Raw genomic sequence first — 19,524 nt, 5'->3', positions numbered from 1 at the left:
AAACTGTAGGCTCAGAGGCCAGCAAGGCAGGCGGGGAACGTTGGTTTCCTCCGTCACTGAAGCAAGCAAGCCTCATGTTAGTTTCAAGCTGCCTGGCTGCCAGCCGCCATCTTGGTTGGCAGTTAATTTGCATATTGCCCTGACTAGCCAATGGGAAGGGTAGCGGTCGTACGCTAATTACCATGTTTCTCTTTTATTGGATAGGATGTCACCCAATAAATTCAATTTTATACAGAAAGAAATATTCTGTAATTATATATGCTGATGGATGTTAACTAAGCTTATTGTGGTGATTACTTTGCAATATATTAAAATATTGATTTGTTATGTTATACACTTGAAACTAATACAACGCTCTATGCCAATTATTCTTGAATTTTTTTTAAAAAAATGACTTTTCCTTCCATTGTTCAGTTGTTGGCTATGTCATCAACTAGGAGAAAACTGAATGTGTAACAGCCAGCCTAGATTTTGAGATCTTGGATGGTTCTTCCCTAAGAAATCTCGCCACTTGTATAGATGAGGTTCAAGAGAAATCTGATCAGTCTTAACAACGCTGAGTTTTGAATTTGGAGGCTCTGTGATGAACAGAAGGAAAATCCATCTATCTTCCAGTTATCTCACTATATTATGCTTTGTGAAGGACAAATACTTTTAGAGAGAAAGACCACTGCTTCTGCCTTGTGAAAAATAGTAAACACTGAACTAAGAATAACACAATAATTCAATTGTATTCCCAGGAACCTTTGAAGTAATTCATATTTTCTTTGCAAAGATCTTTTAGGCTGGAATAATGTCTTCTTCTACCCCCCCCCCAAAAAAAAAAAAAAAAAACACAAGGTGTCAACATGCGTGGGTGCCACTGTTGGCTCTCAGGGTGTATCTGTTCCATGCTTCTCTCCTAGATTCTGGTAATTGCTAGTAATCCTTAGTGTTTCTTGGCTTGTAGACATAGCATGCTAATCTCTTCCTCTATCCTCACATGGCATTCTCCCATGTGAGTCACTTTGAGTCTGTGTTCAAATTTCCCTTTTCTTATAAGGACAACAATCATTGGATGGGGACCCACCATAATCCAGTGTGACCTCATCTTAGTGTATTCCATGTGCAATAACCCTGTTTCCGAATAAAGTGACATTCACAGGTCCTGGGATTTATGACATTAACATATTTGGGGGTACACAATTCCACCCACAACATGTGACTCAAATATACTAAATAGACCCCAAATTAAAACGCTTCCAGAATTTTTTTCAGAAAATAATTTTCCATAACATTTCAGAAGTTAATAGTAAATTAAAACAGCAGCTTATCTAAAAAATAACTCTTTAAAAAACACACATTTTAGTCAACTAACACATTGTAATGCTTTAAAATGTTTATTATACCAAGCAATACTTGTAGCTAATAAAATAGTATCCGTCACACTCTATGAGAGCCTAAGGAAGAATAAAAAAACCCTCTTCCTTAACCTGGTAACTTTAAATGCATGGGTTTTACATAATGTCTCCTGCTTTCAAGTCACAATTCTCTACATCAGAGATTTTAAAAATAAAAATTATAATTATTAATCACACTTCTAATTTTAGGCATTTGTTTCAATGTCCTCATCAGCAAAACTTTTACAAAAGCTATACTAAGTAACAAGATTGATAAATTTTATATTCTACCTTCTTTCACTTTCCCTGGGGTAGGTAGCTAACAAGAATCTAGGAGAATGTCAAAGAACTGAGAACTCAAGGTTTAAATAATCAAGCATAGGAAGAACTCAAGCATATTTGAGTAATGGGAAGAGGATGGGCTTCCACAGAGAGCCGAGTGCAAATCTCTGCTCACCCTGGCATTAACTATATAGCCTCAGGCAAGTTATTTAATCAACTTTCATTTCTGCATCATGGTATTATGGTGGAGAGATTAAAGAAAGAGCAAGCAAATACAAAGCAATGGACACAAATTGGGAGCCTAGTTGGTACCTTCTACTGATTTTCAGGTGTTAATTATTTCAAGCTTGTTTGCACTTGCTTCAGTTAATGAGAATCTTAGTGTCTTATCAGTGCAAGCCTTAAAAAATATTGCCTATAAAGCAAAAGAATACACAGTGCAATTGTGCTAGCAAAATAAGACCTTCTTTTTACCTAATCAGCATAGTTTTAAGAATGTATTTTATTGCAAAAAAATACAGTATTAAATTAACTTTGTGCAAGAATAGGGAGCAAGTGATAATACATTGCATAACTTGGGTAGTGAGAATCATGGAATCAATCTGTAAACTCCATATAGCAAAATGAACAAGACTTTCAGAAAAGAGTGTGATAACATCTATAATAATAATCAACAATAATAAAAGTGTAATATGCTAATTAGACCAGACGTCCTTCCTTCTGGACAAAGCTGCAGCAGGTGGGGGCCGAGACAGAGGTGGCAGAGGCCCCACTCTGTGTCAGTGGTGGGAGGGGCCAAGGCCCTTGCACAAATTCCATGCATTGGGCCTCTAGTACATATATATTATCTCAGGTGGGTCTTTTCCTCACTTGCATTAGAACCAAGGTGTGTAAATACTTTAGCTGAGTTCTTGCTACTTCACTTCTCCCTCCTTTATATTTCCTTTCCCTAAACAATCCTGAGGAATGCCATGCACCTTCCTTAACTATCATTTGCACCTGATTGCTGCAATAATTTCATCTATCAAATTACAAGTAAGGCTCACAGAGTTTATTCCACCAACCAAACTGCCCAATTCTAACCCAACTAAGGACCTAGCCTAAGCAGCCAATCTTCTTAAAAGTTGTGCTTTTTTTTCTTTTTTTTCATCTCTGGGATATTTATATGCCATGCTCTGTAACTATCAGCATAGTTTAGGAACTGGATTTTATTGTTTTAAAAAAAATAAAAGTTTATAATAACACAGTGCAAAACTAGAGTACCAAACTGATAATGCATAGGCAGCAGAAGAAACCCGCCCCCAATACAAAACAGAAAATAACATCTCTTCCCCCTTTCAAGCTCTGCTCACAACTCCCTTCCACAGAGATTGTTTAGACACTCTCCTGCTGGCTTCATTCCCAGACATGCTCCCCTTTCTACAGCAGCCTCCCACCACCCCTGCGATACTGAGGGCTTACACTGGCTACATGTGTGGTTGGCAGATTGTGTGCTTACAAGTGTTCATCACTTGCAGGTGCTTTTCTGTACTATCTCCCATAAAATAGGAAAAACTAAAAATATATATTATATATAACTTTATATATTATATATAATTTTATACATTATATAACCATTTTGTATATGTACACATATACATATACTAGAAGCCTGGTGCACAGATTTGTGCACCGGAGGGCTCCCTTGGCCTGGCCTGCACCCTCTCACAATCTGGGACCCTTTGGGGGATATCGGACTGCTGGTTTTAGCCCAATGCCCTCAGGCCAGGCCAAGGGACCTCACTGGTGCACAAACCTGTACATGCATCAGGCCACTAGTATGCATATAAGATCTTTGGTTAATCTCTTCCCACCCACCCACCCCCTCGTCCCTCTGAGATTCATCAGTCTGTTCCATGTTTTCATGCCTATGCATTGAGCGTCTGCCCCCTGGTGATCAGTGCACGTCATAGCTACCGGTGGAATGGTTGAACAGTCGAGCGGTCACTTAGGCTTTTACATATATAGATAACTAGAGGCCAGGTGCACAGATTCGTGCACTGGTGGGGTCCCTCGGCCTGGCCTGTGGGGATCAATGGAACTCTGCACCACCGCAGCCCAGCCTTATCTGCCAGCTTGTCGGGGAATAGGGGTGTGCAGGGGGAGTATTCATGGGAGAGGCTCGTGCTGCCACAGCTCCACTCTCCAGCAGTGAGCCCAGCATCTGGCACCCGTTGTTCAGCTGAGCAGTGCTCCTGCTGTGGGAGTGCACTGACCACCAGGGGGCAGCTCCTGTGTTGAGTGTCTGCCCCTGGTGGTTAGTGCATGTCATAGCTACCAGCCGGTCATCTGGTCGTCTGGTCTCTTAGGGTTTTATATATATATATGTATATATATATATATATATATATATATATATATATATATATATGTATATATATATTAATATGTATATATATATTAATATGTGTATATATATATTAATATGTATATAGATAGAAATAGATTATAGATATAGATAGAGATATATAGAGATAGAGATAGATAGATAGATAGATAGATAGATAGATAGATAGATAGATAGATAGAGATAGAGAGCAGTCGCCAACCTTTCAGACCTCATGGACCACCAGTTGTCTGCAGACCACTGGTTGGCAACCGCTGCTCCAAAGGTTTCCTTAAACCAGCGGTCACCAACCTTTAGGACATCACAGACGACCAGTGGTCCATAGGCCACTGGTTGGTGGCCGCTGGATATAGATAAGCATAGATATAGATATGGATATGGATATGGATATGGATATGGATATGGATATGGATATGGGTATGGATGTGGATTAGAAGGATACGGACTATGGATATGGAGATGGATATGGATCATGGATATGAATTAGATGAAACTGCCTTCGCTCGGTCAGCCCTCGATACGGATATGCATTAGCTCTGGCTAGGGCGACCGCATATCGGTAAGCTGTCGCGATCAGCGGCTAGCGGTCACGCTCGCTGCTCGCGATCTCAACCGCCTGCGCACGAGCCCAGCACGCGCCCGCCCAGCCGCCCGCGCCCGCGCCCGCGCACGCGCCCGAGCCCGCGCCCGCGACCGCGCCCACCGCCTGGGAGAGAGATAGAGATGATAGAGATAGAGATAGATAGAGATAGAGATAGAGATAGATAGAGATAAGAGAGAGAGAGAGAGAGATGATATAAATAGATATCTCTTGCCTCTTGTCATTTTCCTAATACATAATAATTGCAGGTTCCTAGGGAAGCTATGGATCAAGTATGCACTTCCTATATTGGTTGTTAATGTGCCCAAATAAATATTGGATGCCTTCCCTAAAAGAGGTTATAATCTAATGTGGTCAAATGTATTTTACACAATAGGTAGATGTAGCAAAGTCATTATATTTCAATTATAAGTAGCATGTTTCCTTGATCAGAACTAAATCTCTAGAAAGCAACCTCTGTAAGTGAAAGAACAAAGGAACATAGTATTTCCCTGTTTTGTCATTTTAGAAGCTGTGCACCATCTTTCTTTCTGAACTGCCTCCCCATCCTGTTTGAGAAGAGTTGGCTGTTTTGTGCTTCGCTCCATTCATTTCCCTGACATCCTTTGATTCTAGCCTGGCTCCCCAGCCACCATCCTTCCTTGTCGCGGAGGTCCTGCCAGTGCAGCTCATTCAGTAGCCATCATCACAGTGAACTATATCCCAGCAGCTCCAGATGGAAGACGGGGGTAAACAGCTCCCCTAAGATGCTCTCCAATGCGGTGCCATCAATCAACCTGCAGCTGGGACCAAACCACACAGTGACTGAGCCAGCGACTTTCTGCCAAAAGCCTACACGTTTCTCAGTGCCCAGCCTCCTTCAAGAGGGAGATGTCACAATTATATTCCTAGCAGTCCTCGATACCCAATATTTATAACCTACTTTCTATAACTCTGACCATTGATATTCTTCATCGAGGTGTTTTTTTGTTTTTGTTTTTTTTTAAAATTATAACAGTTATCTCAATTGCTAACTCTATTCACTTTATTTCCCTCTGGAAAGGCAGAGTCTCTTGTTTGCTTGCTTCTTCAATAAATCACAGTGTAGAAAACCAAATAGGTTATTTTACGTTAAGCAATGGTAAGCAGTTCTTTTTTTCCTGCAAGCAGCAGATGAGGGGTGGTCCTTCCTGAACCAAGACCAGGATTGAGCGTGAACAGCTGGAACCCTGCAGCACGGAGCCTTGGCACTCACACTGCAGGCTAAGCATCCTGCCACGGCTGCCGGGGATGCTTCCCTCCCACCACACTGTGAGCGGGAGCGTGTGCTGTACGACATCACCATGGACGCCATGAGCAGCAAACTACCATCAGTGAGAAATAATAAACTCTGTCGGCAATCTTATATATTCCATTACAGAAATGTTAAAGTTATGGCACTTGCACCTGCTTAGTACCACTATTTAGGTTAAGCTAATAAAAGTCATCTCCTTGTTGTTTGCATCACATATTTTGAAGAATATATTCTGCCCAAGATGTAGATAGGTTCCCTCCCTATTCTCTGCAACTATCTTCTCCAAGATACTGTGGGTCTCCCATGTCTCAGCACCCTAACTTGAAGATGGTTGGAGAGTTCTCCAGAACTCTGCAAATCATCCTTCGCTGGTGCAATGAACTGATTTCCTTTTCTTCAGTTAAATAAGAACAATCAGTCCACCTACAGATAACGAGTGCTATTTTTAGAAACATGTTTCCATTAGTATATGCACACACATGCGTGCACGCGCGCGCGCGCGCGCACACACACACACACACACACACACGTCCTGCTTCCACCTAATTTCTACTTTGGAAGTATAAGGAAATCCTAGGGAAATTATATACAGGTAGAATGAGAATATCATTAATTCTACATGACTGTGTGTGCACGCTGATGTACGTGAGAGATTCCATGTAGTAATAACAGCATACAAAGCAGGCATCTGGCACTGAGTTGAGTGATGATAAAGACAAAGGGATCACTTTATGGAAACATGGTAATTTCCTATATCAGCATCTTCATTTTACAGGTGAGGACGCTGACACCCACAGACATGAAATCACTTGCTTCATGAATTCACACTGAGCAGGCCCAGGAGCTGGGACTGTTTAAGCTATGTCACAGTAAATAGCTAAGAGGAAAATATTATAAAAATCATTTAGAAAAATCAGTCTTCAGGACAGTACATAGTACAGTTAGTAATTCATTCCTTCCATGGGTATTTATTGAGCAACTACTATGTTCAAGTAATTAAGTGTTTTAGGAAAACATGATTGAGTCTCTTGCATCAAAGGAGAGATAAGCCCAGAAGTGACCATAATATAAACAGACTGCAAGCAAACACAAGACGTATGTAAGTTAGATCTTCACTAATTACCACCGCTACATCAAAGCAATAACCCATTTGGTAAAGGAGAAAATAGAATGCAAGAAATAAAGCAGGGAAATCTCTGACACTGTTATATACAAACCATTTAGATTCAGATCAATTAAATAAATTATAAGATAATCAAGTATATACAGTGGTTCCAATATAGTTAGTGCCACATATAAAAATAATATGTAAAGGAAAATTTCAAATATCCATTTTCAACATGGAAAACATGCTCCTGTTGGTAAATGCTAGATTTTTGTTTTATAAACCCCAAGGCTTTAAATTATGCATAGAAGTGAATCTGCCCTGGAAAGTTATACCTAAAGAAAAGTGTAGCCCTGGCCTGTTTTGCTTAGTGGTTGGAGCATCAGCCCAAAGACCAGAGAGTCAAGGGTTCAATTCCTGGTCAAGGGCATTTACCTCATTTGCAGGTTTGATCCCCAGCCCCAGTCAGGACACAAGTGGGAGACAACCCATAGAAGTGTCTCTCTCACATCGATGTTTCTCTCTCTCCCCCTCTTCGCTCCCTTCCACTCTGTCTAAAAATCAGTGGGGGTGGGGGAAATAAAATAAAATAAAAATAAAAGCATATGCCTTTTTATTTTAAAAAAATATTTACCGAAAGATCTATAAATTTAAGGTTCTTCAAAAAATTTATATGCTTTTTACTGCCTCAGAATGAGAAAGTTTAGAAAAAGATGACAAGGCCTCGGTGTAGGGCATCCTTTGGTTTTCTCTTACATAATCCTTTTCACACTTTCTGACACAAGATTGCACCGAACTGCACCTGCCCTGCTGAGCTTCCTTGCTTGGGAGGTGTGTTAGCACTTCCAGGGTCACGGGGTTGAGTTGCTTCTCACAAGGCACTGCCACGTAGACTTCTGCTGACTCAGAGCACGAGGGCCTGGAAAGGCTGATGCAGAGGCCACAATGTGCAAGAGCTCGAGAGTCATTTACAGTCTGTGAGGATCCGGCAAAGAGCTTCTGTTTATGAGACACTTACACCCTGCATCCCCTTTTATCCTCACACAGATCCGGTGAGATGTCAGACAGCATTAGGATTTTTGCCCTGTAGATGAAGAATGAAATCCTTGACTATCATTTCAAAAAAGGGCAGGGGCAAAAATGAGACACAATTCAAGGCCTCTTGGCTGGCAACCCTTCCTTCTTTCCACCCCATCACATTTAAACGGAGGCAAATTTTGTTCATGATGATATTTAGAAACTTAAATACTTGAGTCTTTAACGTGCAGATTGTATACGATTATGGTAAACTGACAGAGGAAGTATGCACTCTCTTGTTAGCCAGCACATTTTTATCAAGGTAAAGAAATAAGATGTTTATGAGTGGGATCCTTAATAAACAAGTTAATATAAAATAAGTTGCTAATTATAAACAAGGTCAATAAACCCGATAGGTAAAAACAAGTGTGAAAGTTGAACCATGACATGAACTTGAAACCTAGCCTCCGTGTGAGAAGGGATTGATGGTTCCCACTCGCACTGGAAAACGGAAATTGATTGACTTTTTCATGTAAAGGGGGGAAATGCAGGATTAGAAGTGGACAAAGCTCTAGAGATCGCTATGCTGCCGGAAGCTCTATTGGTGTCTGGGTTTTCACTGCGGAAACGCTACAGACTCCGGCAAAAGTAGAGCGGAAACGCATCGTGAATGAGTGAAGTGGTGCAGCCATTCCCGAAGTAGCTGGGATAGTCTGACCATAAAACATTCACACGACTTTCTGAGTTTTGACAGATCATTCGGAAGAGAAAGGGTAAAAATACACAAGCCTGTTGGTGGGAATGCAGACATTTGTTCCGATTTAAAAAGAACAAGCAAGCACTATGGCTGGTCTGCACACCAGCTCTCACTGAAAACAGAAGAAAACATGAAAAGGTAAAGCCAGATGCTGAAATGAAGTAAACTTGATTGTTCGCTAGAATAGGAACAGGCAGGATCAGAAGCGCCTAGTGCTTTTTATCTCCCTTTACTTTCTCAAGAAAGAAAGATGCCCCGTCACCTAACCAATGCTCAGTATGGAACGCGTGCCTCTAGCAAACAGTTGAGCTCATGTCCTTTGTACACAGTGGTTTAACATGTTTATCCATAATGGGTAGAGGGGGATAAAGGATAAAAAGTATTCGTTTCCTCAGCTGGTAAAAAATGATCATTCCTTTTCCTAATAAGGATTTTCCCTAGCACTGGCTTGTAGGCAGGGTTAGTGTTGCTGGCATGGGAGCCATCATGAAGGATCCTGGCAAAGGACCGCCTGCCAGAGAACATGTCTTCCACCAAATGATCACCCCTAGAAGCCAGAATCATGTCTCTGGTTGTAGGCACTGAAGTTCTAAAAAGTCCCCATCTTTAATGATAGCATATTGGTTGTGGTAAACATACCACAGTGCTCTGAGTACAAATTCAGGGGTCCCTAGGCCCATTTTCATATAACTATATACAAACCCAACCATATTATACTTTTTTCAAGAAAAGTTTTATTAATGCTAGAATATCTTCCAATAGAATAATGCCTATAAAATACAAAATGGGGGCATTTGTTGAAAAACAAAAACAAAAAAACTTCAAGACGTGCTGAAACAATTTTGCAGACAAATATTTTGCCACAACGGCATAAAAATGAGCAATGAGGCATAATACGATTCTTCAAATTCTTCGTGTACAAATATGAAAGGTAAGCCAAAGGAGGAAGCAAATTATAAATTAGTAACAAATATGATACTAAATGCTAACATTCTACAGAGAACATTTTAATTTTCTTTTTTGAAGTTTTTTATAAGCTCATTTAGTTTAAAAAAAAACCATAAAATTGATCAACTCAATTAGATTCATGGCTCCTCCATTTTAGTACACTTTTCTGAGAGTGACATCAAGATAGATTCATGGGAGATATGATTGTTAAATAGAAATCAACTTCAAAAATGTCACTGATATTGACTTCAAATAGCTTTGCCTTCCTTAAATTACTCATTAAGAATCCAAAATTATTTAACTTACTTAGACTTGATGTGGACTTACTTATTTTTCATGTTTTCTCTTCTCTTTCATAAGGATACATAAATAGAATTGCTTACAAATTACAGATACCAATAGACCATGGTTTTCATTCAGGATTGTTTCCTATGTCATTTCTAGCTACAAGGAGGACTTTCTGGAGGAGTGAATGAAGTTTTCTTGTCACACCCCCACTTCCTTCAGGAGGTGGGTTGTTTGGCCTCTCGGCTTCTCCTGACACTTCTCATTTCTTCTAGAGGAGGCAGAGGAGCCAACTCTGAGAGAAACGGTGCTTGCAGCTCACAGAGCCACCAGAGGGATATTCCCAAGAAGAAGAAATCGGTCAAGGACCAGCCCCTTCAGGTGCTCATCTATTCCCACCTCCACTAGATTATTTCATTCCTCTTCTCCTCCTGTTTTAAATCGCTGTACAGCAAGCATGTCAAACTCAAAGGCTAACAACAGGGGTCAAATAAATGAGGCATGTGGCCTGCAGGCCATGAGTTTGACATGCTTGCTGTAGAGGGAGCAGTCGTAAATAGGGAGGAAAGTGGCCTTATAGGGGTTCCTAGTAAGGGAACTAGATTCCCCCCTCGGAGAAACAAGATAACACAATGATTAAAGCCATAGACTAAGAGTCTGGGGCCTGTGGAGCTGATAGTCCCCCCTACACCTGCCAACCTGCAAGTCACTCAACCACCCTGAGGAAAGAGTTTAGCTCTAAAGTAGGACAAGTTATTTCATTGAGCAAATAACTTGTGTTAAAAACTCTTTTAACAGAATATAATGTTATAGCATTTTGACAAATTAGCAATAATGAAATGATAAGTCAAATAGCGGCTTTTGAATATGTTATGTCTTAGCAATTGTATAAGGTCTTTGAGGTTAGTAATACAACAAAAGATAAAACAGAATGTTACCATAATTATAATCTTAGATAAACTAAAGTAAATGTTCTCGAAAAGTAATACGTTTCTCTTAAGTTTTCTGTGTAGAAGGAAGATAGATAACAGACGATGGTAGCTTGTGAAGTAAAACCAACTTTGTGGGTTTTATATTTGTTTTTCCTTCTTTGTATGAGAAGTTCAAGAAATGATGGCTACAGTGTTACTGCAGAATTTATAAGCATGATCCCTTAGGTAAAATGTGGACAAAATAACATACATAATAGGAAAACAGCCAAAATTGGTTAAATTACATTTTTGGCAGCTCATTAATACAGTACCCTGTGTGCACCGTGTTGGAGCTTCTCTTATAATGTAAAAAAAAAAAAAGCATTCACCTTGAGTGTTTAACTATCATGACACACCTTAGAATGCTAGCGATCGGTATACACACTTTTGCCAAAGAATGAACATATGCAAGACTGTGTTTATTGTATTCACAATTCTTCACATCAAAGGAGTGCCTGTGTGAGCCCAGCAGAGCAGTGTGAGAGACAGCATCCCACTGTGAGCTGACAGTAGTTTGGATCCTTCTTTTTAGGGATGGTGTGCCCCAGTTGGTATCGGAAGGGACCCTCATTGTTGTGGCTTGTTCCTGCCTCCAGGACAGCCACTTCCACACCCCCCACTGTTGGGCTCTCCATCCTGCAAGGAGCCATCTGGAGCGGAAAGGCCGGCCCCAACTCCCTCTGGAAGTTGTTAGCTCTGTCCCACAGTTGGCATCCAGGGGTTCTGGGGAGTTGACCTCTTCACGGTCTTTCTTTTCATGTCAAGAAGTTGATTGTACCCTTTTCACTACCCTGTCAGCTTCAACCAGGTCTCCAAATTATAGAACAAATCTCTAAAGCAGACCTGGGCTTCCCATGGGAAATGCAGGCTGCTACCCTGAGATCCCTTCTTAACAAGCACAAGGACCTTGGGGCTTAATTTAAAGGGGGAAAACCTACCTTGTTTCCTCAGTGCAGCTTTTAAAAATAAAATAGGTAGAAAGAGAATGAATAATAGAAGAAGCCAAATAAAGCTCTCAGTACAGTAGTCCATGATCATGAGCTAGTGAGTTAGAAAGTCTTGTGTGTTGCGTTATTGACTAGCTATGTGTTCTCGGGGAAGTTATTTACTGAATCTCACTGCCCCTCAGCTTTGCGTCTGTAAAAGGGGTGTGTGTGTGTGTGTGTGTGTGTGTGTGTGTGTGTGTGTGTGTGTGTGTGTTGTGTGTGTGTGTGTCTATTAAAAGATTCATAGAAGCTAGTTAACAGAAAAAACTATCATTTATTGGTATAAATATAAAAGATTATTGGTAATCCTCTACCTCATTTGTTCACAAAAAGAACTTAATTAATGTCCCTACTAGGTAGCAAGCACCTGAATGAAGTCCTGGAGAGAAAAGGCAAACAAGACCCTCCTTCCTCTCAGGGATTCTTTCTATAGAGGTGAAATGAGGCTAGAACAGCCCTAAGTCAGGTTTTAACATGTTACTGAACTCAAGATTGTAAAGATCACACACGACTGTGAGTTTACCCCTTACAATTACACTGTGCTTAGATTCCTTCTTTTCACTTTCTTACTGAATCAAATAAAAGTTCCCCCTCCCCATAAGAAGACGGCTCTATATAATTGTCCTTTGAGAAAGTCCAGGCATCAACAAAATGATAGTTGCTTCCTGATTGCAAGGCCCTTTTTAAATGTATGTGATCACACCCTTGGCATATGGCCTTTTTCAAGTTTACTCACTTCAAGTCCACCTTCCTTATGCTTTGTATCCTGAGTTCTCCTCTCCTTTTCCTGAGTAAGGCGCCTCCCTGCACTGCTAACCAGCAGGCTATGGGAAGTGATCTTAAGTCGTGCTTGTATGAAAGAAAACCTGCAGTTTTGATGAGCCAGGGAACTCAGATGCAATGGTCTCCACCCTCCGTTTTCCCTGGAATGTGGTTCTTTTAAAAGACTAAGTTCTACAGTAGCCCCCCTCCTCCCCGCTTATCCACAGAGGATTTGTTCCAAGACTCCTGGTGGATGTCTGAAACCTCAGATAGTAACAAACCCTTTACATACTATGCTTTTTCCTATACCATACATACCTATGATAAAGTTTAATTTAGAAATTAGGCACAGTAAGAGATTAACAACAACGACTAATAATAAAATAAAACAATTACAACAGTATATTGATCTTATGATACTGTACTCACCCTTGGTCCTGTGATGCTGTGAGATGCAACACCTATGTGAAGAGATCAATGACAGGCTTTAGGACATAGTAGTATTAAGCTACTATGGACTTTATGACACATAAAAAGCACTTTACTGCTTCTCTTTGGCGAATTGGAACTGCCAACATCACTACTCTTGCGCTTTGGGGCCATTATCAAGTAAAATAAGGGTGACTTGACACAAGCACTAACAGAACACGACAGTACAGTAGATCTGATCACCAAGCTGGTAATGAATGGGCAGGAACTTTTGCAGCGTGGATACGCTGACTCAAGTCCTAGGTTGGGCCAGGGAAATCCCGAGACCATGAGATTTTATCACACTACTCAGAATGGCACATAATTTAGAACCTATGAATTGTTTATTTCTGGAAGTTTCTATTTAATATTTTCAGTCTTTGGTTGATTGTGGGTAACAGAAACAATGGAAAGTGAAATTGCAAATGGGCGGGGGAGGGACTCTGGTATTTTAAATTAAATGTTTTTTTCCTTATGTATATAGAGTCTAAGTCTGCATTCCCTTTTATTCTCCACAGCGATGTGCCATAGTCAGGCAGCCAGCCTGGGCTGGAATGTGAAAGGCCCATTTCCTCTTCAGATCAGGCAGCCTGCTGGAAACATCTGATACTGAGCTCAGGGTTGCAGTGCTGCTCTGACCTCAATGCTGCCACCTAGAGGATACGCTTGATGTTCCTCACAACATCTACTCTCGCCTGAGTCTCTGCTCTGCTCTTGCCCTCCCTCACTTTGGATTAGTCCTTCTTCCCCCCATTCCTTTCCCTTCTTTATTTTCAGATTTAGCTCAGATAGGCCATTCTCCAGGAAAAAGCTATGGCCACTCAAATCTACACATACACCTTCATCCTAGGTTTGTCCAGCATTCTCCAAACTTCCTATTTTGGCCTCTAGTCGTGTGACCGTTCCATTATATTATGATTATCTCTGTGCCTGACACCCTGATTCAAAACTGTGAACGTCTTGAAAGTTTAAGCCTGTCTAATTCTACTTGATAATCCCAGTACCTGCTACAAAATAATCTTTTTAAAATACTAGTTGAAAGAACAAACTTTCTTTCCCTTTTTGCATCTGTCATTCATTCATTCATTCATTCATTCATTCATTCATTCATTCTACTTTGATCACAGAGAACTGAAACAGGGCTAATTCCTTTTGACATAAGAGTCATTAGTACATTTGATGAGATATCAGTTCATGTCATATCATTCCTGTATTCATTAATTTGTTCATTTGATAAGCAAATATTCTATGGATAGTATTCTATGTGACAATTATTAAAGATATTATGAAAAGAACACATAAATTAAATGCAAACTCTATTGTTAAGAAGAACATAATTATGAGAGTGTCCCTGGATCTTATCTTCTCTGCTGTAAATTTCAACCACCCATCTCACCAGTCTCATTTCTAAAAAAATATGTTTTTAATTTGGTAATACATTCACATGGTCAAATAAACTTTAAGAAACTTCATTCATACCCTGCCCCGGTCTATTCCATCTCCAATCTGCCTGATATGAATACCCACATCTTTTTATTCTTCTTTATTATTTTGGAATTTGTATGTATAAATAAAAATAAATCTGATTATATATTTATTATTTCCTTGTTTCTTCCATTTCATAAATAAAAGGTAGAATTCTATGTATAGTATGTGTACTTCATTTTTTTGCTTAATAATACAAGGGTGTCCCAAAAAATGTATATACACTTTAACAGCTGATAGTTCAATGTTGAAAATAAAATGTATTTTAATAAACACTGCCTTTATAACTATTCAAAGTGTGTTTATACATTTTTGGGACATCCCATATCTCCTGAAAATCTTTCCCAATTTTGAGAATGTATCATAGTTTAATTAATGCTCCAATTATGGACTAGTCTCTCTGCCCCAATTTTAGAGATTTCATATGTCCTGGCATCATTAATACATAAGCTTTTTATCAAGTAAGAGATGCTAATCTTTTCCACATGAAATTGTATTAAGTCATTTTTCTTCCATCTGTACTTTAAATGATTTATCTTTGTATAAAAGAAAAATTTTGTATCCATCACCACTAACTTCATTCTGTTTGTTTCAGTTAATCATCCCCACATTCCAACATGACTTCTTGAATCTTAATTCCATTATCAATCATATTAGCTACTCCTCCCAGATTGGTAGCATGCACAAATTTGATGAGTGTTTTCTATTTTTATCCAAATAATTGATCTCACTTTATCACAATAAATCTCTTTCCCAAAGGATAAGATTTCCCTTCCTCATTTCTACAACTTTTCCTTCTTCCTGGTTTCCTGGTTCCATGTTACTCAGTCCTGTCTTCTCCACATCCTCTCTGTTCCTGCTCCACTCATGTTATTCATATCCTAACTTCAGAATTATCTCCTCCCCCCTTACATCCACCTTAAAGACAATTCCCTGGACCGTGCTAACATCCTAATTTATTTTCTTCCTTTCACAGGTAAACTTCTCCAATGTACAATTTGCATTCTTTACTGATGTTGAGTTATCAGCAATTTGTCCACATGGGCCTCAAAAGCTCCCCTGACAACATCTTGCTGTTGCTGAATAGCAGCTGCCTGCTCCTGACAGAGCCTCATTCTTATTCTCACCACAGTTCCCGTTGTCTTACTCCCAACCTGTGCCATTCAATGAGTTTGTGACCCTTCTTTGAAGTTAACAAGGCTTTTCTAAACAAATACACCAAAGCCACACCACATGAGCCCTTCAGAATCGTCATTGTTTCATAATATGCATTTGTTCCGATGTATGGCCATTGCCTAAAATATTTTAGCAATCTGTCTATTCTGTTTAATTTTAGTCATAGCAAATCTTTCGTTCTTGAATGGAATATTTAAATTCATATTTTAAACCAAAGTTATTTGTAAAGGTGGGTATTTTAATTTGCTAATCATGCTTTCAGTGATTTAAAAAAAAAGAGAGAGTAACTAATTTACATTGTAAAAATATTACCTTGCAAAATTGTTTTAGAGAGCAATTCTAAAAAAAATAAGAATATTGCCGAAACCGGTTTGGCTCAGTGGCTAGAGCATCGGACTGCGGACTGAAAGGTCCCAGGTTCGATTCCGGTCAAGGGCATGTACCTGGGTTGCGGGCACATCCCCAGTAGGGGGTGTGCAGGAGGCGGCTGATCGATGTTTCTCTCTCATTGATGTTTCTAACTCTCTATCCCTCTCCCTTCCTCTCTGTAAAAAATCAATAAAATATATTAAAAAAATGATAAAAATAAAAATATTATTTGAGTAGCATAGATTTTTTTTTACAAGAAACTAGCTTGACGATCAACAACCCTTTTAATGTATATTGTTTGGTTTGTTTAAAAATAAAGTCTCTTTACTTAACTGGAATCATAAAACTACCACCCCCAACTTCCCAATGACACCTATTAAGGGAACTGAGGAGAAAAAGGCCTCTGGTCTAAAAATATACCAGTCCCAATAGGCCTGGGCATGGAGTTTATGAAGCTAAGGGAGCAATCACTGAGAAATGCATGGCCTGGTAACTGAGTGATTCATATTGCCAGAGGCCCTAGAATGATCACTAAAGGGGAGGCAGGATAAAGAAAGGGCACTGACACTGCTCTACATTTTAATTTGAAAAATCATATTTTTATTGTGAAATACAATGAACTTTGAAAAGTATGAAGCAGCTAGGAAAACGTTTTATCTGTTCTCTTATGGATATTTAATGTAAAGTATGAAATGATGGAACTGACCTTTAGGCATGTCATGAAGGATCTCTCTCTCTCTCTCTCTCTCTCTCTCTCTCTCTCTCAAGAGATGGAAAAGAGAGAGAGAGGAGAAAAGAATTGATGTTCACACAATAATGAAGACAATGGAGACCCAAGAGAGCCAATGGTGCAGTTCCAGTCCAGTTTAAAGGCCTGAAAAGCAGAATAGCCCATAGTGTAGGTTTCAGTCTGAGAGCCAACAGGTTTGAGACCCAAGAAAAGCCCGTTTTTTAGTTCAAATCCAAAGGCTTGAGAAGATAAATGTCTCAGCTCAACCATCAGGCAAAAAGAATTCCTCTTACTCAGTATTTTCGTTCTTTTCAGGTTGTCAACTGATTGGATGGGGCCCACCCACATTAAGGAGGGCAGTCTGCCTTACTCAGTCTACTGATTCAAATGTCTGAGTATTCAAAAATACTCTTAAAAACACACTCAGGTTAATGTTTAACCAATTGTCTGGGCACCCCACGACCCAGTGAAGTTGACACATAAAATTAACCATCACAGTACTTAAAGTTTATTTATTTTTATTTTTTTAAATATGGATTTCTGACTTTTCTTGGCATCATTTAATTTGTATGGCAACACTGGAAACTCCTTCCCATGGAGTAACAAAAGGATGGAGATGGGTAGAGGTTGTCACAATCCCCAACATTCACTTGATTTTTCTGGCTTGCCTCAGCACACATTTCAATTTGAGACCCATTAGTTTAAGCTGTATTGCCTATGAAAGCTAATGTTGGTCTTTGGGAAGGGTGTGTGTGTGTGTGTGTGTGTGTGTGTGTGTGTGTGTGTGCATGCACGCACGCATTCCAATAGTGATTATTTTAGACAATGAGAAAAACTTAGAGGCATATACATACATTAAATTGATGGAAAGACCTCAAAGGAGAACTAAAACCAAGGTGCACAAGGCCACCCCAATTAGTTCTAAAGGATTTGAAATACCAAGCTCCTTCTCCTGTCCTCTGACTATCCTGAGGTGCAGAGAGAAACAAAAGCCACCCCAGACCGTGTTCCTGGAACTCCTGGGGTATTACTCTAGACTAAGTAATGCAGCCACAAGAACATGTTATGTTGGGGAAAAGGAAATAGATCTTGAGAAAGGATAATAAATCCTAGAGCTTTTGCATTGACTGAAATAGAAGTGATTCTGAAAGCAAATAAATACCCTAAGAGATTGGTTACTATGCACATTTTTAAAACATTGATTTCTCAATCCTTAATTTCAGATAAATATTGGCTGTTTCTTAATGCTAAGAGGCATAAGTAAAGATTAAGCACTGAACCAGATTGCAGCTTTGGGCTAACGGGAAAGAAATTCAAACTCCATTTCAAAGTGTTCAATCCAAGTACTGAATCAATTAATCAATGGTTTCTACCTATCTGGGCACCTAGGTTCCTCTAATGCCTCCTCCCACTATTCACCAGTAACATTTCAGATGAACTTTGATATGCTTCATTTTGACTCTAGTAGATTCTAAGTTGCTTTAGGGGGGGAGGCATATCATATTATTCTAGTCCACATAGCTCTTAAGACAGGATTTTCACATAATAATGGTTCAATTAACATATATTACATGAATGGATTTAATTCCCTTATATATATTTTTCACAGTTGAACACAGCATTCAAGTTAGCAAAAGGGCTGCTGACTAGAGAAAATAAAATCTTGATAATCACACACACACACACAACACCCTTCCTTGTTATAAACAACATTGTGGGTACAGGAAGAGTGAGTCAGTTCTCATTTTTATAAATGTGTTCTTAGTCACATGTGCATAATCAGTTTGTAAATATAGTAATTAAATTTTCCAAATATTAACAGATTTCTAAATTAACAAGGTTTCCCCCCTACAACTAATATGTTCACCTAACTTATAGTTGATGTCAACGATACACATGAAATTTCTGAATGCTCCATGTGCATAAAATAGTAGAGAAATCAGAAAATCGGGTACTGAAGACCCAAGTTGAAAAAACAGGAGATTAAGGACAAAGAGAACAGAGCCAGATTGCAAAGCACTCTAATCGTGTCCTCTGGGTCAGAATTGTGAGGACTTTAATGGTTTTATAAAAGGTTTTCTAGAAAGAAACAATCTGGCAGCTTCTTCAGATTTTCACCTTCTGAGGCAGGGAGGACAGTAACCCAGTGATCCAGGACAGAGAAAGTGGGCTTGCACTAGGATTTGAATAAACAGATAGTGACATATATGAGATGTGTTGAAGGGACGATTGACAAGAATCCATGCCTGATAAAGGGGAGATTTTAAAAACCAAGTGCAATATCAAAGTTCCTATGCTGTGTGACTGAGATAGCAAAAATCCCATTGGTGTAATAAAGCTGATAGAATTAGACATAATACAATTAGCCCTGGGTTTGCCAAGTCTGAGATGACAATAGGACACTGGTTTTCTGTGCCAGTTTCCTCCTCTATCAAGTGGAGAAAATAGCGTCTTTTTAAAAAGATTTTAATGAGGATTAAATGAGATCATGTGAAATATTTACAATGGTGTCTAGTACATGGCAAGCATGATCTAACTCTTCGT

At 39.4% G+C, this 19,524-nt stretch overlaps 1 protein-coding gene across 7 annotated transcripts in view; it reads right to left on the bottom strand.

The window, feature by feature from the left end:
• The window catches only part of FRK (fyn related Src family tyrosine kinase), a 315,749-nt gene that overhangs the window by 193,186 nt on the left and 103,039 nt on the right, over positions 1–19,524 (bottom strand). For 3 of the 7 annotated variants that reach the window (XR_004968927.1, XM_036317934.1, XM_036317933.1), the window contains one exon: positions 13,182–13,213. The gene's annotated coding sequence lies outside the window, so the exon portion shown is untranslated. The other 4 variants (XR_004968926.1, XR_004968928.1, XR_004968929.1 and 1 more) reach the window with 4 other exon arrangements.

This window comes from Myotis myotis, unplaced genomic scaffold (genome assembly GCF_014108235.1).
Source record: "Myotis myotis isolate mMyoMyo1 unplaced genomic scaffold, mMyoMyo1.p scaffold_m19_p_7, whole genome shotgun sequence".
Taxonomy (NCBI): domain Eukaryota; kingdom Metazoa; phylum Chordata; class Mammalia; order Chiroptera; family Vespertilionidae; genus Myotis; species Myotis myotis.
The sequence above is the reverse complement of the archived record's forward strand: the minus strand, read 5'-3'. Positions and strand labels throughout refer to the sequence as shown.